General features: G+C 41.7%; 1 protein-coding gene across 11 annotated transcripts in view; it reads left to right on the top strand.

Moving 5' to 3' along the window:
• The first annotated feature begins 463 nt into the window (after positions 1–463).
• wscd2 (WSC domain containing 2) overlaps positions 464–25,738 on the top strand; it is a 91,288-nt gene continuing 66,013 nt past the window's right edge. For 2 of the 11 annotated variants that reach the window (XM_023804370.2, XM_023804372.2), the window contains exons 1-2: positions 11,745–11,998; positions 12,892–13,008. The gene's annotated coding sequence lies outside the window, so the exon portion shown is untranslated. The other 9 variants (XM_072709089.1, XM_023804374.2, XM_023804371.2 and 6 more) reach the window with 6 other exon arrangements.

Genomic DNA, 25,738 nt, shown 5'->3' on the forward strand with positions numbered 1-25,738 from the left:
ACACCCATCAGTAGTGTGTCTGTCTGCGGGGAGAATGTTGACCTCGTCAAGAGATTTACTATCCTCGGCGGTGACATGTCTCTGATGACTCATCCTATGAAGTGAGCAGATGGATTGGGAGAGCATGGGGGGTCATGAGGTCACTAGAAAGAGGTGTGTGGTGCTCCTGACATCTTTGCAGGAGGACAAAGGTGCTCTTGGAGTCCCGGTGCTCCCTGTGTTGCTGTATGGCTGTGAGACATGGAGAAAGACTGGACTCATTCGGTACTGTGTCTCTTCAGAGATTCCTTGGGTACCGCTGGTTTGACTTTGTGTCGAATGAGTGGTTTCTAGAGGGTCACAAATGAGGCACATTACCTGCATTGGAAAGGAGTGTCAATTATAGCACTATGGCCATGTGGCGCGTTTCCCTGAGGGTGATTTGCTTGCAGGATCCTCTTTGCTGAGGACCTCAGCGGCTGGACCAGACTGAGGGGACGCCCACATAACACCTGGCTGCGGCAGATGGATGGCCATTTCCAGAGTGTGGGACTAGACCGCGTGTCTGCCTGGGGACTCACCAGCCGGGATCCCGAGGAGTTTCTCCATGTGGTGGGTGCGGCAGAACTGAGGTACCACTGTATAATAATACGTTTTTTCTGCACCCTTCTGGGACTTCTCAGTTTAAATGTGATTTTTTTAAATACAGTTTGACTGGATGTACAATTATCCTCCTCCACAGGCATAGGTAATAGTATTCATAATGTTTCATTTTTAATGTTTAATTTATATGTTCCTACTGGGAGAAAGGAAAGCAAAACAACAGCTCAGCATCAGTGGCAGTGTGTGGGAGATAATGTTTCCCATGCGATCTGTGAAACAAAGTGGTAATGATTAAACCGTAAATGAGATAAGGTGAAAATGGAAATCATTTGGATTACTTCTGAGCATGTTCATGGTTAATCTTAAACTAAAGGTAAAGTGGATAATTAAACAACAAATGACGGATGCAAGAATAATTGATGGGTACTGGAAAGCGTAGGATCACCAACTGGGAGGCATGGCTTGGGAGGGGGGTGGTGGGGTGTAATAAACTCCTTATTTTATGTAAATTTTATTGTTAGCAATAATTCAGAGATTCTAACATGCTTTTCATTTTAATTATTATTACAACATTTGTGAATCATGCATTTTTGCAGACCAACAAGGGAAAAAAAATATTTATGGGTAATTTCCTAATTAAATTTCATAGCTGGTTAAATTGTGGTTGGGGACCAATGTACTGCAAAGAGCTCTTGGGAAAAGTTGGTGAAGAGAAAGTGATCACAGAAACGTTGCTGAACTATTATAGGTCATTTCTGTAAATCTCATCTCCCTCATCTCAAATGACATAGAGAGAAGATGAAAATTCTGGGTTCAAAGAACAAGACAGGAATGATGTTTCTGAAATTATTAAAACCAAATGACATAAGCTGAGAAAAGAGGCAGAAACTTTACACTGCTAAATCACAATATGTTTTGAAACACATGGCTGTTTGTTTGCGAATTTGTCTTTTTGGCTGGCAGAAAATCATTTCAGTTGTTAATAGGATCTTAGAAATCAATGCCAAATACATAAAAGGACAAATGAATCCGAACATAGCTACAGGCAGGAGATTTTTTTATTATTGATCTGCTGAAGACGTACTGTATTGGTTAAATTTACCAACTACATGAAATGGCTGAGGTACCCCTAAGGAGAGGTTTATGGACTGAAGTGATGTTATTTTAGCCTTTCAACAAGGTATCAGTAACGTTTTGCATTAATTCTTGTTTTTTAATTCTATTTTTAAAAATTGTTTCTGTTCATTTGTTTTTGTATGTACTGTATATTATAAGCTGTTATTCCTGTAGTTTTGAATGTAGCGCACATCTGGACTAAATTCTAATTCACACTGTTCCTCTTCTTATTTCACCTAATACCCCTGCTGGGGCACAGGCATTGAGAGGAGCTCTCCAGGCATTTCGGTTCTGGCCCATTCTCTTTGCATCTGCTTCCAGGTCATGGTGCCAGGTTTTTCTTGGCTGGGCTCTTTTCCAGGGGATTCCATGCGAGGGCTTGTCTTGTGATGCCTCAGATTATGGAGGGGGTGACCTGCTGACCTCCCACGTTGTGGGGAATCTCTTTTGTAGCCTCTTGTTTTGTTTGCGGCCACAATTCTTGGTTACTGAAGGTGTGAGGCCAGCGAATCCGGAGGCTCCTTCTCAGGTGTTGATAAAAGTCTACATCTTCTTTGTGGTGGTAACGGTAGTCCTCCATGTCTCATTTCCGTAGAGTAGGATTAACTTCACGTTAGTGTTGAAAACCCTGATCTTGGTGGTGGAGGACAGGTCCCTGGATCCCCATATCTTCTTTAGTTGAAGGAAAACTGCCCTTGCCTTGCTGATCCTAACACTAACATTTATGTCTGTTCTGCCCTGCTTTTCAACGATGTCAGCAAAGTAGGGAATGTGTTGCCTTGCTCTTTCCTCTGTGGATGTCAAGTCCCATGCAAGCTGAGTTTTCCATGACGATGCTGGTCTTTTCATGCAGCTATTGTTGGGTATGGGAGTGAACATGTCCTGATTTTGCTGAGTTGGATGTGTCCCAGGGTCCCTCAGTGGCCCTTCTTTAAGCAATCAACATATTCATTGTATGACATCACCGCATTAATTAAAACCAGTGTTTTAGTGGCAAAGTACACTTTTATTGTGCATGCCTTTTGTTAAGGGACATGTCATAGATAAACATAGACAAAACATAGGAATCTGCTTACTTGCAAATCTGCACAGTGCAATGTAAGGGTGCATCTTTATTTCATGATGATGATAATAAAAATAACAAAAATAATAATAACAAGGCTGGAACCAACAACCTTCTGGTCTGCTAAGCCACACACTATTGCTGGCTTGATGGCTGGAAGCCATGAGTTTGAAAAAGGAAAAAAAATGGACCAATGTGGTGATATCATGCGATGAAGACTGATTAGTTAAAAAAGTGAAATGCAAGCCCCTCCCTTGTTGACCCAGGGACACATGGAACTTAGCAAAATCAGGATGTCTGTGAGAGAGAAGAGCCCGATCATCTGCAAAGTCTATGTCATCCAGTTGTCTCTACAGTGTCCAGGATCCTGTTTCTCTTCTGTGCTGTGGACATCTTCATGACCCTGTCTGTTGGCAGCAGAAACAAGAAGGGTGACAGCAAACAGCCGTGTTCTACTTCAGGCTAAAACTGGATAGTTGTCACTGGTTGCAAAACAGAAATAAGAATAGAATAGCAATATTTTGTGAGTTGTGATTTGCTGGCACTAATTAATTTTATTTTTGATAATCGAACTCCCTTTCACAATGGAAGTTAATCCCTATGTAATTCTGCACCCAAAAAAAACACACCCATACTTTATGATTCCGAGGGCAGCATCCACCCTCCTTGTCCTCCTTCAGCTGTTCTGATGATCTGTAATGGCACCAATCACTGGCTGGTACAACCCCCCCAACAAACTATCAAACCATTACTCTACCCATAGAGACAGTTACTGCACAGCAAATAGTGCAGTTATGATAAGGCTATGCAGTAGCAGTAGCAGGTAAGGGAAGATAACAGGAATAAAATGAGACCCCCTTCTTAATGTGTTAGCTCACTGGCATGCAAAAAATCAGCTGACTAATCGATAGATGTGACATGTTCACCAAGAAATGGAGGGAAGACTCACAAAAACCCCTGTGGATTGTCAAGACTATGTGGGCTTTCCTCTTCCCATGACCTTGTACTAATTAGGCATTTTCAGCTCTCATTGGTGAAGCTGACATGGTATTTTTATGAGTGCAAGATAAGAAAACTAAAGTGAACCAACTAAAGTCTAGATGATGGTTTCAGCAGAAATGCAGTTATGGTCCAAAGCAATAGCACATTTGTAGTGAACAAGGCACCCTAGGAAATCCACACATGCACACCCCCGGGGAATTATTCCACTGGTGGCAGGGCTGAAACCTTACCCAAAGGGAGCTTAAGTTATGCAGCTTGTTATCTCACTGCTGGAATTCAAGCTGAGGAACTTTGCCTCACTCTAGCAGGGAGCTTCCTGGGACTTCAGCTGCCAGTGTGGGGATTGGTGATCCAAGTCCTTAATCATCCATCCTCCAACTGCTGATCCTGGTCAGGGTTACCAGGGGCTACAGGGGGACACAGCAGAGGGGGGGCACTTCATTTCAGGGCACAGAGTCACAATGTGAGCAAGTTAGAGGTGCTAAATCACCTAACAGCATGTTTTTGGAAGTGGGGAATCCCACCTGACATGGGGAGAACATACAAATCACACACACACACACACACACACACACACATATGACAGGTATACCTATTCTTATGGGGCCCGCTCATTCATTTCTATGGGAAAAATGCTAATGCAAACTATGACAACCTTAACCCCTACCCAGCCCTATCCATAACCATAAATCATAAATAACCAAACAAAATACAAAAGTTTTTGCATTTTTAGTTTTTTCATTGCAGTCAGGATTTTTTAAAAATAATAGTTTTATAAAAAAAAGAGTTTTCCTATATGGGGACCAGGAAAATAGTCCCCACAACGTCAAAAGAACAGATTTTTATAACAGGGTGGGGACATTTGGTCTCCACAATGTAATACATATGTAATCCACACACATACAGCATATGGGGGTGGGGTTCAAATCCCCAGCCCCGGAACTATGGGGTGACAGTGCTACCGCAGAGCTACCTTGCTTCCCTTAACTATAAAAGTTACCTATGACCCTGAAGCTGCAGTAACACTGATGAGCACACCACCAGAAAGCAAAGGAAATGATATATCAGGCACTGAAGCCGGGCTGCTGTGGGTGGCCGCAAGAAAAACTACTGACATTTCAGCTGGGTTGAACCTGAAGCTGCCATGTGACCTGATGGCCTTTCATACTTTCCAGAAAAGAATAGGGGACAAATCCATCCATCCATCTATCCATTGTTCTATCCATCATCTCTACTTTGAGGTCCTGCCAAATGTCTGTGCTACTCACCCTTTCTCTAAGGCTGAGCCCAGACACCCCATGAAGGAAACTCATTTCTGCCACTTATTCTTTTGGTCACTACCCAAAGCTTGTGACCATAGGGTAGTGTCCTCCTTATTTTCCCCACTGCCTGCTGTCACAGGCAGAGATACTTAAATTCCTCTGCTTGAGGCAGTAACTTATCCCCCACCCGGAGAGAGCAATCCACCCTTTTCCGGTCGAGAACAGTGACCTCAGATGTGGATGACGTGAACCAAACTCTTACTCTTGCCGATGGCCCGCAATAGCGGACTCCATACCCCATGAAGCATCCCCCTCAGGACCTCCAGGAGGGACATGATCGTATGCCGTTTCCAAGTCCACAAAACACCTGTAGACTGGTTTGGCAAACTCCCATGAAACCTCTTGTATGGGTGAAGAGCTGGTCCAGCATTCCGTGTCCTGGAAGGAATCGGCATTGTTCCTTCTGGATCCGAGGTTTGACCAATGGGCAGTCCCTCCTCTCCAGTAACCCAGCATAGACCTTCCCAGGGAGACTGAGAAGTGTGAACACATCCCCCAGTTGCCTTTCTTAAAGACTCATTCCACCACTCCGGTCTGGCAAAGACAGCCCAAAAACATCAACACCATTCAAGAACTCAGGGTGAATCTCATCTACCTTTGCATCCTTACCACTGAAGAGTTTTTTGACTACTTCAGTGACCTCAGTCCCTGTAATGGGTAAGTCCTTGTCTGAGTCTTCCAGCTCTGCTTCTTCCAAGGAAGGCATATCGGTAGGATTCTGGAGGTCCTCAAAATACTCCTTCTACTGCCTGACTATATTCCCATTTGAGGTCAACAGTTGTCCATCCCTGCTGTAAACAGCATAGGTAAAGCCTTGCTTCCCCCTCCTGAGTCATGTAATGGTTTACCTTGTGGGGATGGTTTAACAAGTCATCCACCCTGAGACTTCCATTAAAAGGAGCCAGTACTATTTTTATGCCTATTGTTGATCTGCACAGACATACAGCTTGGCAAGTTGAGGTTTTATGGAGGAGAAAAGAGGGGTGGAGCAGGAATCAGATCCCGGGGGCACTGAGGAAAAGGTTCCCGTCCTGATCTCATTGACATTAATCTTTTTCATTGTGCATATTAAATGAAAACATAATTACCGGCTTACTGCTAAGATGCTTCATGCCCTGGCTTTCAGTTGTATCAGCTAAACTGGTTTGCAGTGTCCAAGCAAAATAAATACAAGCTGTGAAGACTAATAGCATTTAAACTTATACTTTAGCTGTGAGACACAACTCTAGTTGTTAGATCAAATTTGTACTTATTAAACTGTTGCATTATTTAGGTTCTGTTTGAACTTGCAGTTATACCTTCTGCTAAGACCCTTTGAGTGATTTTTAACTTTTTACTGCCCAGATCTATGTGACTCTGTACTGGAGATGGAGCTCGATGATTGACAGATGGATATCATAAATAAATTAATTTAAAATATTGGTCTTTAAAAAAAAACAAAGTGAGCTGGTTTAATTAATAAACTTGCCATTGAGTGTATGTGTATGTATATACACTCACCTAAAGGATTATTAGGAACACCTGTTCAATTTCTCATTAATGCAATTATCTAATAAACCAATCACATGGCAGTTGCTTCAATGCATTTAGGGGTGTGTTCCTGGTCAAGACAATCTCCTGAACTCCAAACTGAATGTCAGAATGGGAAAGAAAGGTGATTTAAGCAATTTAGAGTGTGGCATGGTTGTTGGTGCCAGACGGGCCGGTCTGAGTATTTCACAATCTGCTCAGTTACTGGGATTTTCACGCACATCCATTTCTAGGGTTTACAAAGAATGGTGTGCAAAGGGAAAAACATCCAGTATGCGGCAGTCCTGTGGGCGAAAAAGCCTTGTTGATGCTAGAGGTCAGAGGAGAATGGGCCGACTGATTCAAGCTGATAGAAGAGCAACTTTGACTGAAATAACCACTCATTACAACCGAGGTATGCAGCAAAGCATTTGTGAAGCCACAACACGCACAACCTTGAGGCGGATGGGCTACAACAGCAGAAGACCCCACCGGGTACCACTCATCTCCACTACAAATAGGAAAAAGAGGCTACAATTTGCACGAGCTCACCAAAATTGGACAGTTGAAGACTGGAAAAATGTTGCCTGGTCTGATGAGTCTCGATTTCTGTTGAGACATTCAAATGGTAGAGTCAGAATTTGGCGTAAACAGAATGAGAACATGGATCCATCATGCCTTGTTACCACTGTGCAGGCTGGTGCTGGTGGTGTAATGGTGTGGGGGATGTTTTCTTGGCACACTTTAGGCCCCTTAGTGCCAATTGGGCATCGTTTAAATGCCACGGCCTACCTGAGCATTGTTTCTGACCATGTCCATCCCTTTATGACCACCATGTACCCATCCTCTGATGGCTACTTCCTGCAGGATAATGCACCATGTCACAAAGCTCAAATCATTTCAAATTGGTTTCTTGAACATGACAATGAGTTCACTGTACTACAATGGCCCCCACAGTCACCAGATCTCAACCCAATAGAGCATCTTTGGGATGTGGTGGAACGGGAGCTTCGTGCCCTGGATGTGCATCCCACAAATCTCCATCAACTGCAAGATGCTATCCTATCAATATGGGCCAACATTTCTAAAGAATGCTTTGAGCACCTTGTTGAATCAATGCCACGTAGAATTAAGGCAGTTCTGAAGGCGAAAGGGGGTCAAACACCGTATTAGTATGGTGTTCCTAATAATCCTTTAGGTGAGTGTATGTATAAATGAAATTAAAACAAAAGCTGTTCATATTAATAAGGACCTTGTAAACAGCAATAATTTGGTGGATATGCAAAAATCCTCTTATTTTGTACTTTGACATTAATTGAGAAATCAGTGTCTCCTGGTGACTTTAGTAGTTGTTTTTTTTTCTTAAAATATAAAATACAGATGACTTGCTCCTTTACTTAAGGATGTTTGCTTTTGGGGAGAACCTTGGTGGCGAAGGACATGAGAGGCAAGTGTTTGTCCCAAAATTCCATGGATGGATAGTGCATTTTGGAAAGTATGTGACAGACTCTGGCTGCCAAAGCCAAGAGTGCTAAAGAGCTCCCGCATTCCACATCTATGTCTCCTGGGCTGGTGGGGAAGTGGCTCTTGACAGTGAAACAGTTCGTTTAGGGAGAAGTTTTTTCTGAAAGCACTTTGGTCACATTACTGCACAGCAGGAGGGACTTTGAGAGGTTGGGCCCACTTGGATGTTGGGGCTGGACAAACAGGTTTTTTCTGCTATAGAAATTTAATAAGTTTAATTGTTAGCAGGTAGAGATCTGGGTTATCCCTTCCCATATAAAAATGAGCATTCTTAGAATTGGGTATGAATGTGCAATCTCTGAATATTGCTTTGCTTTGTATGAGTGTCCAAATAATGATGCACTGTTTTTCAAACATACCCCTGATGTTGGGGGTAGTGTGATGGCTTACACCTCCTGGGTTGGAGGTTCAAATCCAGCTTCTGCTCTGTGTAGGGTTTGCATGTTCTCCCCATGTCATTCAGGTTTTAACTCTTCTGGGACTCCATGCTGGTTGGTTTACTGGCATCCCTAAATTAATCATAGTGTGTGATTGCGCATGTATATGTGCCCTGCCATAGGTGGGCAACCAGTTCAGCCTTGTGCCCTATGCTGCCCGGGATAAATGGTTAGAAGCTGGAGGGATGTATCTCCGATACTGGGTACATGTGAAAAACCAGCCACTTTCATCATTGGTTATTGCTAGCTAATTAATGATTGTGTCTGTTAACGATATATGAGATACAGAAAAAGTATAACCCACAAAGAAATTGAAATTATAAACTTTGGCTTAATTAAGCTTTTAAATATTTTAAATAGTTTGCCGTAAGTATCAGTAGACATGGAATCTTTCTTGTTTTATCCTGAATTTATCATTAATATTTGATAAGTGACTAAATATAGTCTTAAACAATATTTGCTATACAAAAGCTTATAGGCTAATAATCCATCCTTACTGAAAACAATATAGGTTTGATTTAAATCTATGGAAGAAGTTTCCAAACTGGCTGTGAAGGGGGGAGTGAACCTTACAAGTACCCTTGGCCTTCAGCAAAGGGATCACTAGAGTGTGGGACTCAGTGAGCAGGAGGTCAGAATAAAAACACCCCCATTTACAGCAGGTGGAGTGGAGTCAGTTGGCTATCTGCGATCACCGTTCACACTGCTCTCGAATTACAGAACACTCTTGCAAAAAAGGTCAAGCAGACTCTGCGGTTGGCGCAGACAGTCTGTGTCACTGCCTAAGAGCAATCATTCCGTTTGTTCTGACGTTGGCGCTATTTTTGCATTTCCACTGAAACCTTTAAAGTTAAACTATATCGCAGGCAACATATATCGATTAAATAGTCAAATCCCCTTACATGCACAGCTTTGCTGAATAAGATAAGAAAGGAGGAAATCTAGCTTGGGTAGAATCTCACTCACTGCCAAAAGCCAACTGATAACAACTGAAATGTAGCAGTGAGGCTCATGAGACAGTTTTGACTGATGATGAAAGCAAATACAAAAGCAGAAGTTTTGGCTTCGGTCTAAGGAAAACACATGACCAAATATAAGGGGTGTTGGGTTGTAGGGGCTACAGCAAAGGGCTGCCACAGACTGTGGTGTGGACATCAGACTCTTGGTGCTTGGCCAAACAAAAATTCATTTATCAGTATTTATTTTAGTGATCATTGCTGACACACCACAGCAAAATGTGTCCTCTGCATTTAACCCATATGCGACATCATGACATAGCAAGGGGCAGCTAATTCTGCACCCAGGGAGCAGTACCTTGCTCAGGGTACTGCAGTGGTGCCTTGCTGGTCAGGGATTCAAACCTGCAATATTTCAATTATAAGTGTGCTTCCCTAACCATTAAGCCATCGCTGAGGCATAGTGGAGCCTCATACCTACAGGGCTCGAATCTCACTCCTGGCTTTGTGAGTCTGGCGTGTGCTTGTTCTTCCTGTGTCTCTGCATGTTTCCTCACACAGCCCAAAAAGATGTGTTAGGTGTCTCTATATTGCCATTATGGTATGAGTGTGTGCCCTATGATTGTCTGCTAACCTCTGATCCTTGGGAGGGGTGTCAGGCAGCATTGGATAAATGCCATGGATGCAGGTATGGATTAATGCATAGGCTTCAGCCTAAGGTCCTGGCAAAATCAGGGGTCCCTCCCTGGCTGTTGATCTATACCAGCCACAGTTGGCAAACTGACCCCAGCCCCTCTAGCACTACGCACAGTGATCATTCATTTAAATTTACTGACTGGATGGGCTGGTACCTTCAATCTGGCCCAGCACACCACCACTCACTTACCTACAGTGATCTTACACTCTTGACTCTGGCCTTTCAATTCTCATGTGAGAAGCTGAATTTGAAGAGCCCATAGTAGTGGGTGATGTGCGAATACATAATTGCTGCCAGTTGCATGGAATGTATTCTTACTCTGTCTCTATTTTACAATGGAAAATATTTCTTTCCTAAAAAACAGGCCACAGTTACCGTGTATCATCAAACAAGGCTTTCAGAAGCATATGAATCAAAAGCAAAAGGCTCTAAAGCAAATGGATGGCTGACAAGGGAATACTCTATGGATTGTGGGATCAGATATTCCTCCTTGTGACTTGTGTCCCAACAACACACCCCCCATCCTGACACAAATGCCATTCATTCCTGATCCGGTCACATAGCTGAAGGTTAGATGGGCCTCTCCATTGGCATAGGCCCACAGATATTGGAACCCGTTCAGAGATTGTTTGGTTAACATGAGTTACTGGAATCAGTTTGAAGTTTGCATGACCTATATGACTGATACTGGGACCAGTTGGGAGATTGCATGATTTATGTTACTGTAACTGGGACCAGTTTGGAGATTGCTTGGGTTACATTACTGTCACTGGGACCAGTTTGGAGATTGCATGGGTTATGTTACTGTCACTGGGATGAGTCATTTGGACTTTTGGTTCTGTACATATTGGGACTATATTTGTTGTTACAATCAGCATGAAACAAGTGTTTATTTTTACAGCCCCAATACAGTGATATTCAGGTGCCCCTGATTAAATTTCTACCGTACCTGCATAATCTGCAGTGCTGTGGTTGTTATGAACACAGATTTGTCACGAAATGGATGCTTTGAGCCATGGGTGTCAAGGTGACAGCTGGCAGCCCAGGTCTATTTTAGTTAAGTCACCTTTCCTCCATAAGACATATTGCAGCAGCTCTTTGCGATACAGCATGAACGGTCAGAATATTTAAAGTAGTATGTACATCCAATTTCTGTTCTGTGCAACAGCATATCAAATAACTTTGACGACTGTTTTGGAAAAATTAATACTTTGATCAGTGCATCTCTAAACACCGTGACTAATTTTGTTAAATGCGGAACCTTACTATACTTAGGTATACAGGGGATATCAGAATTGCTATACACGGATGGATATGAAAAAGAGTATGAAAATATTTTCCAGATACAGCAGCGGGTATTTAGATAAGCAAACAAAACTCTATCGCGTAATGATGGGGAATGACTTTGCAATTTACGGCACTAGAATTATAATAAACAAAGATGCTCTTAACGAATAAGACACAAAACTAAAAACATTGCAGAGTTTTTTTTCTGTACTGTGGGTAGTGCTGAGAGATTACTTTACGTGCAGCTCCTTTGCATTTACGCTTCTCGTTTGATGGCAGGAGGTGAACGCATGAAAACCAGCGAGGTGTTTTATCGCTACTCGCTTCCTGCTGCGCTGAAGTGGGGTGCGAGAATCTCAGTGACTCGCCACAAAAAAAACACGTCCGATTCTTTTTTTCCTAGTTACTCATTCATTTTGCCTCGAAACCCGGACACCTGCCGTGCACACTATTCCAGGCGAATGTGCATCCCCCGTCTGTTCCTCTACTCAGGCGGACTAAAGGTAGGTGGACACTGGGCTCAGTATGAGCCGGCAAACTGGACAGCGGGGAAGGCGAATAACGTGTTTTTAAGCATTGCTAAAAAAAAAAAAAAGGATATAATATATTTAGGGATTCCTACTCCGATACTGATATTTCACAAAGTTACACATAACATCGTAAGAGCGCTGTACCGCTATTTGCGAGTTGAACCTACATCAGCTACTTTAAATTAAGCCGGTTTGGTTTGCTAGTACAGAGATTTCAGGAACAGCTTATAGACACTTAACGCAGTTTCTACAAAAAGACATGATCACCTGCATTTCCCCCTTAAGTGTTTTTCTTATTTAAATGAGCGGTTTGTTACGACGTCAAAGTGGGGAAAATATTGAAATTGAGCCGCGCTCCCCACGTGATGTGCATCTTCAGGAATAAAACCTTCGGGGTTTGTATATATTAATATTGTCGCTGATCCCTGTAGTAAAATCGTTTTTTAAGTGCTTACAGCTGAGTCAGTAACAAGCGTCGCTATTTTATTTATTTATCCGCATAAACAGTAACCACTCTAGTAATTAAACATAGGCCTATTTCATTTACCATGAAAACACATTAACTGGTAACTTACCACGAAAAGAATTTTCCCTAGTATTAACTAGTAGGCTATAAATACACAACCTAATGAAGATTTGGGTTTTTAGGGTTTACTAGGTTTGTCTAGTAAGAATGTCGGCTGTGGTATTAACAGGTGCATTTATTTAAATTAACATACTTTGAATAGCAAATCGGTTTTGGGACATTAAACTATGTAGTTAAGTGTGTTTCTACCTGTGTACTCACATACTGTAATGTGTCAACATGGATTTGTTTTAGTCCAATTTTTAAATACAAACCTTTGATAACTTTTTTTCTGATATAGGTCTAATTCTGATGTCATGGACTGGTGTCATGGATGGTGTTTGGAATTATTTTCCATTATGTAACGCAACCACTTTTCAAATGTATTTCAATTACAGAAAAGGTGCTTAAATGTCAGGTAGGTGTCAGAGCTCCCACTTGCGTTTCCATCACGTACTTGGAGGATGGGACAACCTCAAAAATTACAATTCAGCTTTTAACAGTGTTTTGATACCTTGGGCATTTGACTGCAGGCACTGTCCGGATCAGTAAATGTTTCCTGTTGATGTGGGGGGTACATGTATGAAGAGGGATTGTGAGACGGTGTTTTACTCATGCAAGTTCACATAAGTCTTGATGTTTAGATCAGATAAAACATTGAACAGATATATACAGTAGATGTGAGGACTAGAGAAATGCTGTTATGCCAACAAAAAGGTGAGGTTCTGGAGCGTGTACCCGGGAATGGGAAATGCGATATCTCAGCTGGAAACCCAGAACCTGTGATACCGGACACCAGCCGAAGGAGTCTGTGGGGTCCGGCAAAGTCACTGTGCTCATAGGCCACTAAAAGTGTTCAGCTACAGCACAAGTTCCTGTTGACTCCATCACTAGGAGGCTGAACTGGTGACTGTGTGAAACATCAAGGATTCTTCTTTCTTTCTCAGTTCCTGTATATCATCATATAACCAGGCTGGTAGGTGGTACATGCTTTACAGTCTTGGGAGAGAGAATTAATTCTGAGAACCTGAATTAATTACGTTTTTCTTAGTATGTTAACAGTTATAAGTCATAAGGACACTTGTGTGGGTTTGCCAAAGTATTTAATAATTTTTGCTGACATTTCTCTGTTTCTAAGTCTGGCTCTTGAGGCCTCTTAAATCTATACATTGAAAACTATGTTAATAGTCCTTACAGGATCCGCGTGAGATTCTGATGAAATTCTGTTATCTCAGTTTGGTTTGATGCCTTTCTGTGCGTCGTACAGCTTCATGCAGATTTGGCTTTATTGTGCACCATGTTTTGGCCAGCGTTCAATATGCTGAGCACAGATGCTTTATTCATAATGAAAAGGCATGTATTGTGCAGACAATTCTGAGTCTGGTTTCAGTTCTGGCCTCGGTGGTTGATCCTTTCAGTTAAATAAGGAGGGCAGCGAAGTGGCTAAGTGGCCTGAGCCTGTGTGCCTGTAATCACAAGGTTGCTGGTTCAAACCCAGCCTCAGCACATCTGCGGGTCCTTGAGCAAGGTCCTTAACCCCCAGCTCCTTGGGTGCTGCTATGGGTGGCTGCCCTTCACGGACAACTTAAAAACAACTTGACACAAAGAGCAAGTTGAGGGAGGCGTAAAGACAACTTCCCCATTGGGATTAATAAAGTATTGATTATTATTATTAAATGACTGTACCAAATAGGTATGTGTGTACGTATATAGTTAAGACAATTCATCTCAAACACTTTTTACAAATCCTCACTGAATAAATTGCTTGGCAGATGTGTGGTCTTTATGGCACTTGGGTGGCGCATAAGCTGGAAGAGTCTGGAGCACAGTGCAATTGTACGGAGGTGAGCCCTTTAACAGGCACAGATGAAGTTGGAGAAGTACCTGCTGATCCAGGTGCGAGGGATGGGAGGATAAAATAGAGGGTGCCGTAAATGAGGTGGAAATCCTGAATGATTCAGGGGACTTACTGTAGATGAGGACAGGGGCCATGGAATTTGCCAGCAGTTTCGGGATGGGTACCCAGGGTGAGGGTTTGTCAGGCGGGTCGGGATTTCAAGCCGTGCCCCTGAAAATACATCTGCTCTTAGGTCAATGAAAGGTTTCGTAAATGAACTGTCAGGCCTCCACGGATGACCTGCCCAAATTAGAGATCACTCACATTAACAAATCAGTGGCCATGCTGGTGCCTTATTCACCCAATATATTATTGTTATTGTTGATATTTTACTTACTGAGGAAGAGTTAGGTGGGGCAGGGTATAGAAGATGAGGTGGTGGTGGTGGAAATGACTGGTCTTTAATGTGTGTGAAATGCTTTTATAATTTTTTAAGGCGGTGGGGTATGCTTGTCAGTTTAGTGATGTGTCACTGTGTTCGAGGCTGCAGGGGTTTGTTTCTGTATTTAAATACCTATTTGTTTCTGTGTTTACATATACACTTGTTTCTGTATTTACATACACATTTGTTTCTATACTTACATATTTATGTATTTACATATATATATGACACTGTTTTGCCGTGGCGTTACATGGCCTTAGCCTGTGTGTTACATTGACACTGTGTTGCCATGGTGTTACATGGCCTTAGCCTGTGTGTTACATTGACAGTGTTGCCATGGTGTTACATGGCCTTAGCCTGTGTGTTACATTGACACTGTGTTGCCATGGTGTTACATGGCCTTAGCCTGTGTGTTACATTGACACTGTGTTGCCATGGTGTTACATGGCCTTAGCCTGTGTGTTACAATTTCCTTACTGCCATGTAATGTTGCTAGAAATAAGAGGTGCACTGATCCGATATTCAGATGGGTATCGACACCGATCCAGACAAATCTGGTATTGGCTATATGTGACCTATCCACGTCCAATTGTTTAGTTTTCCGTAGTCTGTAAAAAGAAAGCTCCTATTTCTTTTAAAATTAATTTCTATAATCAATAGCAGGACAGCTCGTTCCCATTTCAGATGTGTTTTTTTGCGGCATTCAAGCTGAACGCTAACACTGCCATTCAGTTTTTTTTGCTACTGTGCAGTGATGTCACGTATATTTTTAGTATGAGGAGCATAAGAACGTCAGATAAGAGGGTGATGATCTGGAAGTACTGTGTATTACACCTTTAACAACAATTAGTAGTACAGCAATTTGGAATCTTTGTAAAAAATAGTTTTGAGAGGTGGAAGCAGCGTTTAGCAGAAAATCCTACTAAACACCATGCAAGTGCGGTACAATATGAAAAAAGCAATGGATGATTTGGGAATCGCTAGCTTGGGCTGTGTTGCACGCTCACTACAGCTTGTGATACATGAGCGGCTGCTATTGCAATGAAGTGTAAATGACGCTGTTGCCAGTGGGAGAAAAATTGTGGGGCACTTTAAGCATTTGCCACTTGCGTATCCTCACTTGGACGATATTCAAATTGAACTGCAAATGCCGCAAAAATGCTTAAAACGAGATGTACAAACAAGGTAGAACAGTATGTCATGTATGTTTCCAGTAGCCTAATTAACGTTTTTTTGGCATACAGTTTTTCCATTTGTATTCACTAGTTTTAAAACATATTAAGAATATACAAAGTATACATATTTATATATGATATACATTTTTATACTAAAATATTAAAATAAAAAGAGCTCTTGTATCAGAATCTTTTTCGGTACTGGCAGTTGTGTATTGGAGTCGTATAGGAATTGAAAAAATGTTGACCAGCCCATTCCTACTATAAATTGTAATGCAGCATCCTTCCAGAAGGACACTGCAGTCTGGTATTCATGCGTCTGAGAAGTTGAATGTTGTGTTGGTAAACGTGTCTCTTATTAAACCATTTTATACTGAAGCCACCAGCAACTGTTGTTTTTCTAATTAGAAGATGCACCAAAAGAAGATGCCATTCAATCACATGAATAATAATATTACATCATGACCTTTGAGTTTTAAAGTAGCATTGTGACAATGGATTTGTTAGTTCATGTTATCTGGCTACACACTCACCTTGGGACTGAAATGAAGCTTTAATGTGAAATGTTGGTTATTAATATTGTGATGCTGGGGTTGGTCAGCAGGACCAATTATGCACTTTAGTGGTATGTCTTGTATCGCACTGCAGGTATTTAGCAAGGACTATGTGAATTCATGTATTTTTGTTGTAAATGTTGAATGTTGTATCTGTGTCATGTTTGCCATGTAGCGTGTGTGTTTTGTTAGCTTGCAACCATGAACGTGACTGTGGCGTTAATTGTTGGCTTTCGCGTCTCTCGTGCTACTAGTCTGATTAGTGCTGGTGATCAGTAAAGAGAACACCTTTCACTTTTAAAAGAGCTGTCATCTCATTACAATGCAGTTGATAGAATGGTGTCAAAAGTGGGAAGAAATTGACGACCTGATCTGAAAATATTGGCAGCTTAAAACTTCGATGAGGTGCAGAGAGGCAACAGCAGCAAACCAGTGGGGGGATCCCGGGAACCAGGCATTGCGCTAGCGTGTTGCATTTCCGCTGCCAGAAGAAGGACTTGATGATGCACTGGATGACATTGAGAGACGTGGTTCAGCTCCTTAGACCTTCAAAGCGATTATTGGTGGGTAAAATTGGCCCGTGATGTCCAAACCAAGACCGCATTCACCATTAGCTGGGGTCTTTGGCATGGGTCATTTTTTTCACCTTGAAGAAGTTGATGGAATGAGTGCTAGCCCCTTTCATTTTACAATTAAAACTTCAGACAGCTAGTGGCCCTTTTTTGTAAAAGATGTCTGAATAAATGAGGTTTATGCTGCAGACTACCTGCTGTTTCCTGACCCTCTTGGAGTAAGTGTGTTAGTCTGGGCCTTGATGAGTGATACACTGCTGCAGGAAATATATATTACCCCACATCATGACATGCTGAGGCATTGAGTAGAATTGTGAGCAGTGTCTCATTACTGAATCATTCCTAGGGGTTATTTAATATATGGGGTAGGTCCGGGATTATTCTGCTCCCCTATAATCCTGTCAGATTAGCAGCTACAAAGTAAAGATAATGCTTCATTCACTCTTAGTACTGATAAATAAATTAGATGTGTTTATTTTATATATATTTTTAAATGAGGGACATACATTTAAAAGTAACGATCAATGGTCTCTTAGCATTGTTAATACCACAGTCATTAGTCTGCACCCTTTGTGTGTGTGTGTGTGTGTGTGTGTGTGTGTGTCTGTGTGAAAGAGAAAGAAACTCCATCCAACTAATGTAATTTGTCCACGTTTGAGGTAATCCATTCATTTCTTGCTGGACTAGGCTGCTGAGTCACACAAAGGTGATATTATCTGATATTTTTTGTCACTGCATGGCTGTAATTTATTAAACATACAGGGCAAATTCAATCACTGTAACTTGATATTCCTATGATATGCCTGGCTTGGATTTCACAGTGTGGTGTTTATTTGGGGGAATGTTCCTGGACTGCTGTTCATGTGTGAGTGAATGTACCGTGCGATGGGTTGCCTCCTCCTGAGTTATTCCCTGTCTTGTGCCTGTAGCTTCCGGGATAGGCTCCAGACCCCTTCGACCCTGAATAGGACAAGCGGACACAGAAAATGGATGGATGGATTTTAATAATAATAATAAATTATTGATCCCTCGTGGGGAAATTCTCATCTCACCTACCCCATCTTGCTCTCCATGACACATATATAGGTCAGAGCAAGCTTGGTAGCAAAGGGCAGCCACCTGCAGCGGCGCCCATGGAGCTGGGGGTTACGGGCCTTGCTCAGGGGAACACAGATGTGACTATTCTACTGAGGCCTGGAACAAACCGGTGACTTTGTGATTACTGGCACAGAGGCTTTGCCTGCTGAGCCACACGCTGCTCCCAGGGGAGTCCAGCCAGGTTGTTGCACTTGCAGATGGCTGTTCTGGGGCCTGTATCATGAGCCAGGATTTTTTGCTTAATTGAATAACATCAGATTTAATGTAATCTGGGCTAAATGTTAGTGAACAAAGAGAAACTCCATTTAAACTGCTGTTAAATCTGACAAGTTATGGCACTAAGCAAGAAATCTGGCTTGTTGATACAGGCCCTGGTCTACTTGGGAATATAAATAAAAGTTACCATTATTTATAACCTTGCTCAGTTGTTGCGTGGTAACCGTTTTTACATGAAGAGGCTGTTTGTATAGCTAGTATTTGTATCTGATATTTTAGCTGCCTTGTGAATGCTATAACAGCCACTGTACCTCCCTCACATGCCATGTTTTCCCTTCAGCGATTGTTGTACGAAGTTTGCATGTTTGGAGTCCTGTGGTATTTTCTGTTTTGGTTTGGCTGGTCCACTGGGACCCTGTGGTTGTTTGTTCACCTGAGTAATCAAAAGATTAGCGCGGAGTTTGGATGGGAAAACCTCTCCCTCTGTGCCGAGAGACTTCCTGTCACTGCCTGTAACATCCAAAGATAACTTCCAGAAATGAGTATCAAGATGTTTTGAGAGCCCAGGAAAAAGGCAGCAGACATTGTGGTTATTAGTGTGTTGGTGAGGCCTTCCTGTCACTTTTTTTTTACTCGCTCTGATGTCCTGTACCCGGCTCTGATGTCCTGTAGCCAGCTCTGATGTCCTGTAGCCGGCTCTGATGTCCTGTACCCGGCTCAGAAGATTAATCTGTTCATTAACGTTCCATGACTATTACTGATTTTGTGCCATACAGCAGATTCAGTGTTACAGACTTCATAGAAAAGCATGTATCTCTCTGTACTACAATACGATAACTATCAGAAATACAATGTCAATGCAGTCATTTTAGTATTAGGGGAGTTACAGAAGGGCAGCTGTGGCTGTATACAGGTGGTAATTGGAACTAGCTTGGCGGTAACTCTGTATGCTTCTTACTTGTTTCCCCTGGCTGAAAATACATGGAAAAAAAAAAAGACTACTCTATATTTTTAAACAAATCTACATTTTTAAATCCCAGTTTAATCATGATTCTGCTGGCAGAAGGCTGCGCTGAGCAGCAGGTTGCTTCCAGGTTCACAATTTCTAAGACAGCAGTACACAAGAATAAGTTGAAGCAGGAGACACCGGGAATGACCAGAAACCAGCCAGGTAAAGGGTGGATGCGACTTTTTAATGCCAGAGATGACCGTTAACTTATCCAAGAATTTCTCACGAATCGGAGGATGACATCAAGTGACCTTCAAAAGGAACAGGAAACATTAAGTGCAGGTGTGAAGTGCACTGCTAGGATAGTTTGTATCAGGCTCCTAGAAGCAGGACTGAGGTCCCATAAAGCAAGGAAGAAGCCCTTCATTAATGAGAAACAGGGAAGAACCATTCTGCAGTTTGCAAAAAAAAAAAAAAACATTATTCACCATGGGCGTAAATCCCGGGGGGGACGGAGGGGACATGTCCCCCCCTATCCAAGGGTTGTCCCCCCCCAAAAAAAAATATATGTATATATAAAAAAAAATAAATCTATTGTGAAAAATATATGTATGTATATCTAAAATAATTCTGTAAGTAGAAAAAAAAACAAACGCAAAAAATGCATTTAGAAACAGTTAAGTTCCCCCTCCCCTTCCTCACAGTGGTTTGGCCAACTGCCTGCTTTCCCAGTTCATATCGCCTACTCCACGCACACGAGTCAGGGGTGTGGCTCAATTAATGTTGAACTCCAGTAAGTAGGGTATTTTATTCACTTTAAATAAAGCGATTCTCTTTAATGTAGTTGATGCAGACTCATTCATAAATTAGTTGCGGCAAAAATGCTGATTACCGATGTAATTTTCCATGAATCTGCTATATTAGCGATTAAAATATTACTTATCTAGTTAACGTTAGCTTGTTTACAATAGCTTGTTGCATAGTGCACTGCAACTAACACGCCAAAGCCGTTTCCCATGCATTGTTTTATTTGTGACGACTTGGCATAATGTTAACTTAACATTAACGGCCACAATTAGCATATTGTTTAGCTGTGCATTTACTAAATGAGCACTGTGCTACGTCCGAACTGACCCCACTGTATTTTTTTGTATAATCAATTTCTATTATGCATTTAAAGTCATGTTTAAATTTTATTGTATGTTGATGGCTTGACTGTAAACAACATAACAAACAATGCAATAAATAGTTTTGAAGAAAAATCTGCTTTGTCATTGAACCTGAGAAAACCTTTGAAAATAACCATAATGACACAGTCTCCATGCTACAATGATAATGATAGAAGCAAATTTTTTCATTGTGGGGACATATCTTCATAAGTACAATTTGACTGTATTATTTGTGTCCCCTTCAAAAATTGCTCATGAGAAATTTTATATTTATTGTCCCCCCCTACTGTTAAATGAAATTTACGCCCATGTTATTCACATATGCACACTCTTAAATTCAGAAATGAGTGAAACAAAAAATTGTTCTGTGGTCTCTTCATTTTTTCCATGGCTGTATGTTGGCATGCTATTACCAAGGCATTCTTTCATAAGTACTGGTGTTTGAGCAATGAAATTAAAACATTAGACTGGTCTCTCTGGTCTCTGTGGTGCTGACCAGTCATGCAGTTTGAGGTGTCCTTAACAGACTTTGTGGGTTGGGCCCTCAAAATGGCTGTTTTTCACTCAGCTGCAATAAATCATAAAAAAATGGCTTACAGTGTTTCCTCTCCTTTAGAATGTTTTTTGGCAGTGGGGGCAGGCCCCCCCACAGGAACCACCCCCATCCAACCCTCTGCACAGTTTGCTGACCTGCCCTCCCCCCAAAAGAGATTTGTTGTACCTGGGAAGTGCAAGTGCATAGTACATTTGAGAATGCTTTACATTACATAATTCTCTCACCATGATAAATATTTGATCACACAGCCAGTAAGAACATTATAATATTGTAGTAGCCACTTTTCAAAACTTTGAACCCCTCCTGCCATAGCTAAACTACCATTATCTGACTATTTTCCTCATCAGACACCTTTCTCTTTTTGGGGAAATATTTTAGTACATTTATCTAAAACTACAATCATGCATAGCTTTAATGCATAGCTTGTATGAATATCATTGGCAGTTATTTTTCTGATGATTATTGAAGTAATGTTACCAGTATTATGATTCACTGAGTTTGCTAGTGTTTGGTTAGGTATACCATTATTTCACGATACAGTAATAATAATTAGCTGGCCATGAACATCAATAGAAAATTGTCATATTGTGAATGTTCTTATAAACTCTTAGATTTTCCTAACTTTCCAGCTAACAAAATAAAATCCCCAGGATGTCCTCCGAATGTTTGCACAAATGTACCGTAGACGTTTTTCTGGGGAATCCTTTAAATGTCATGGGACGTCCAGTGAACATTATGGGACCTTAAAGGAATGTTCACGGTACGTTCTTTAGACGTTCTCATGGGACACTCATGGGATGTCCAGTGAACATTTTGGCTCAACTCAACAAATATTTGGTATCGTCCAAGCTTGACCATCTCAGATCTGAACCATTTTGTGGCATTTCATATGAAAAACCCAGAATATCTCTGGCCTACCTCATATAGTTTATGATTTTGAAGTTGAGCAGGGTGCGGGGAGCTTCCTTCAGCCATTGGGCTAACTAGAGGGTTACTAGTTTTGTAATGTTCTTCTACTCTTCTTAGTGCTCAGTGTAACAACATTGCGCTCCAACTGCTTCTGTGTGAGCTCAGCGGGGCAGCAGTGAAAGCATTAGGTTGCACCCTGTCAAAATGTGTAGGGTTTTGCAGCATTATATCACATTCTGCATTTTTTTTGTTATATTCAAGCAGTGAATTAATTCCTTCTTATTTATTAAGCAGAAACTCTTTTTAATGTTGTCTGGTTTATTCCACCACTGCTTGGCAGAAAATCTGACTGAATTTGAAGAGATGCTGGGATTGCTGTACTGTTCAAGCCGGACGGGTTGTGTTGTGTGCCTGTTGAAGCGGTTGATTTGATTTGAATTATCTGTAAAGTATATTTGAGCGTTTGTGTGCCAGCACGGTTACGTGGGTGGTTGTTGTTGTTTTCATTTTTTACTCTTATTTTTACGTGTGTACTTGTCTGTCCTTGTGAGTGTTACCGACAGCTGCGGGCGCGAGTGGCGTTTCTGTTTGCGTCCTTCGCATCAAACACCCGCGGGTAATATTATCGAACATCGGTAACATTAACTCTAAAAGGTCAGTTGCTCCGGAGCTTTGCTCGGTCGCCGGTCGGGGCCGGGAGGACATTTTCCACTTTTTTTCCCGCTCCGGCAGTAGCCTGCTTTGAGAGGGTTTTTGTGGTTTTTGGCCTCCCTAGAGCAACTTCGCTTTAGTTTAAGCTAAACGTGGTTCAGCAGGAAGTTAATCTCGGGTAAGTAATTGTAAATTTGGTTATTTTAAAAGTTAAATTTAAAGGTTGTTATCGCTGACGCTGCCGGATAATTTATAATAAAGTACCGATTTAACGCAAGTGTTAATTTAGTGTTTTAGTGTACTCGGCACTTTGTTTTAACTATACGTTAATTAGATCAACTAAAAGTTTATATATTCTCTATTAATATACTGGGCTGGGAGTAAAGGACGGGAACATAGTGAGTTAGGTAATTATGGGGCCAGCTCAGTGTTGTGTTTGCAAGATGTTTGCCCTTCTGGATGCTTGCGTCCAGTCGGACTTCGTCTGCGAGCGATGTGGGTTAGTTGACTCACTCATGGTCCAGGTTCGTGACCTAGAGGAGCGGCTGGCTCGCATCCAGCATAGCAATGAGTTAAAGGAGAGAGTTAATACGCCTTCTAGGGAGACTATGTGTACGTCACAAGCGGGGAGGGGGGAGAATGATGAACAGGTAGGTCGAGAGAGCTGGGTGAACGTAGGTCGTAGAGGTAGAAAAGGACGTACACAGTTCACAGAGGCGGCATCACCTGAAGTAACGGTTTCTAACCGCTTTCAGGTGCTTCCAGCTTTAGAGCCGGAAGAGACTGGGGAGGCAGGTGGGCCCTTGGGCACCAAGGAGCCACCTAACCCTAGTAGGAGGGAGGTTGTGGTAGTTGGGGATTCAATTATAAGAGGTGTAGATAGTTATGTGTGCACCCGTGATAGAGGGTCCCGTACGGTGTCTTGCCTGCCTGGTGCCCAGGTAGGGGACCTTCCAGATCGAGTGGACAGGCTTTTGGCCCCAGCCGGGGTGGATCCAGTGGTCGTGGTGCATGTTGGCACCAATGACATAGGAAAGGGCAGAAGGGCTGTTCTGCAAGATAAATTTATAGAAGTCGCGGATAAGCTTAGAAGCAGAACATCCACGGTGGTATTCTCTGGAATACTTCCCGTGCCACGTGCAAGTCAGGCAAAATTAGCTGAGATAAGGGGATTAAATGCGTGGCTAAAATGGTGGTGTAGGAAAGAGGGGTTCAGGTTTATGGGGCACTGGAAGACCTTCTGGAACAGGTGGGACCTGTTCAAGCCGGACGGGTTGCATCTGAACCATAGGGGAACCAGTGTATTGGGGAGGCGTATGTGCAGAATAGTTGAGGAATGTTTAAACTAGGGACTGGGGGGGCAGGGAGGTCAGTTAAGAATTTATGTGGGGAGAGACGGAAAGCCCAAATAAAAATTAAAAGTAGACACTGTAAAAGGCCTACCATTAGTGGTCTGTATTTGAATGCTAGGAGTATTAGAAACAAAATTAATGACTTAGAGGCTTTAATTTCTTCAGACAATTACGACATTATAGGAATAACTGAAACATGGATGAGTGACAATGATGGTGATGAATATAATATGGATGGTTATACGTTGTTCCGTAGAGACCGGATAGGCAAGAAGGGAGGTGGTGTTGCAGTATACGTAAAAGAAAACTTGCAGGCAAGGGATCTCACTGATAAAAATAAAAATTCAGAAGCTGTATGGATCAAACTTGATGCTAAAGATTCAAATGGCCTAATTGTCGGGGTTTGTTATAGGGCACCTAATGTAGCTGTAGAGGAAAGCAGAATATTATATGATGATATCAGGATTATGAGTAATAAAAATGATGTGGTGGTTATGGGTGATTTTAATTTACCTGGGATACAGTGGGACACAGTCTCTGGCTCTTCTGTAAATGAACTTGAGATGGTGGAATTAGTACAGGATTGTTTTTTTACTCAGTTTGTTAATACTCCTACCAGGGGAGAAGCCCTTCTTGATCTCGTTTTTTGTAATAACCAGGATAGGATTGGAAAATTAGAGGTTTAGGCCCATTGTACGGTAGTGATCATAACATGGTTAAATTCGAGGTTAATTTTAGTGTCCGAAGAGCAAAGTCTAAATTAAAAGTATACAATGTTAGGAAGGCTAACTTTAATGGTATGAGACGGAAATTAGAAACTGTAAACTGGACAGAGTTAAATAGCAAAACAGTAGAAGAGGCATGGGAATTTTTCAAAAGCACATTGTTGCAAGTGCAAGAGGACTTCATACCTGTTTCTAGCAAAACTAAATCTAGGAAACGACAACCAAGCTGGTTTACTAAGGAAATTAAGAATAAAGTCAGGAGGAAAAGGGCTCTGTTCCACAACTGGAAAATAACTAATGATTTCAAAATCAAGCAGGAGTATCTAAGTCTACAGGCAGAGTTAAAAAATGATATTAGGCTATCAAAGAGGGATGTAGAAAGAAAAATTGCATTGGAGGCTAAGCATGACAGTAAAGGTTTCTTCCAATATTTTAACTCCAAGAGAGCACTAAAAGCTGAAATCACTAATTTACAGGATAGTAAGGGCCTTATAATTGATAACGAAATTGATATGGTAAATGAGTTTAATGATTATTTTTCAAGGGTGTTCACAATAGAGAACACAAGTAACTTACCACCAATTAATACGAATACAGCATCGTCTATGACCAATATATGTATAACTGAGGTTGATGTGATACTAAGCCTAGCTAAACTCAAAATAAATAAATCACAGGGGCCTGATGGCATCTTACCTTTAGTCTTGAAAGAGATGAGGGATATTATTAGCCAACCTTTGACTTTAATATTCCAGAAATCGTTATCTGCGGGTGTGGTACCATCAGATTGGAAGCATGCTAATATAACACCCATATTCAAAAAAGGGGATAGAAGTAATCCGGCAAACTATAGGCCAATCAGTTTAACTAGCATTACTGGAAAAATAATGGAAGCTATAATTCAAGTGAAAATGGTAGATTACCTAGATGCAAATAACATTAT

The sequence above is a fragment of the Paramormyrops kingsleyae genome, chromosome 2, assembly GCF_048594095.1.
Source record: "Paramormyrops kingsleyae isolate MSU_618 chromosome 2, PKINGS_0.4, whole genome shotgun sequence".
Classification (NCBI taxonomy): domain Eukaryota; kingdom Metazoa; phylum Chordata; class Actinopteri; order Osteoglossiformes; family Mormyridae; genus Paramormyrops; species Paramormyrops kingsleyae.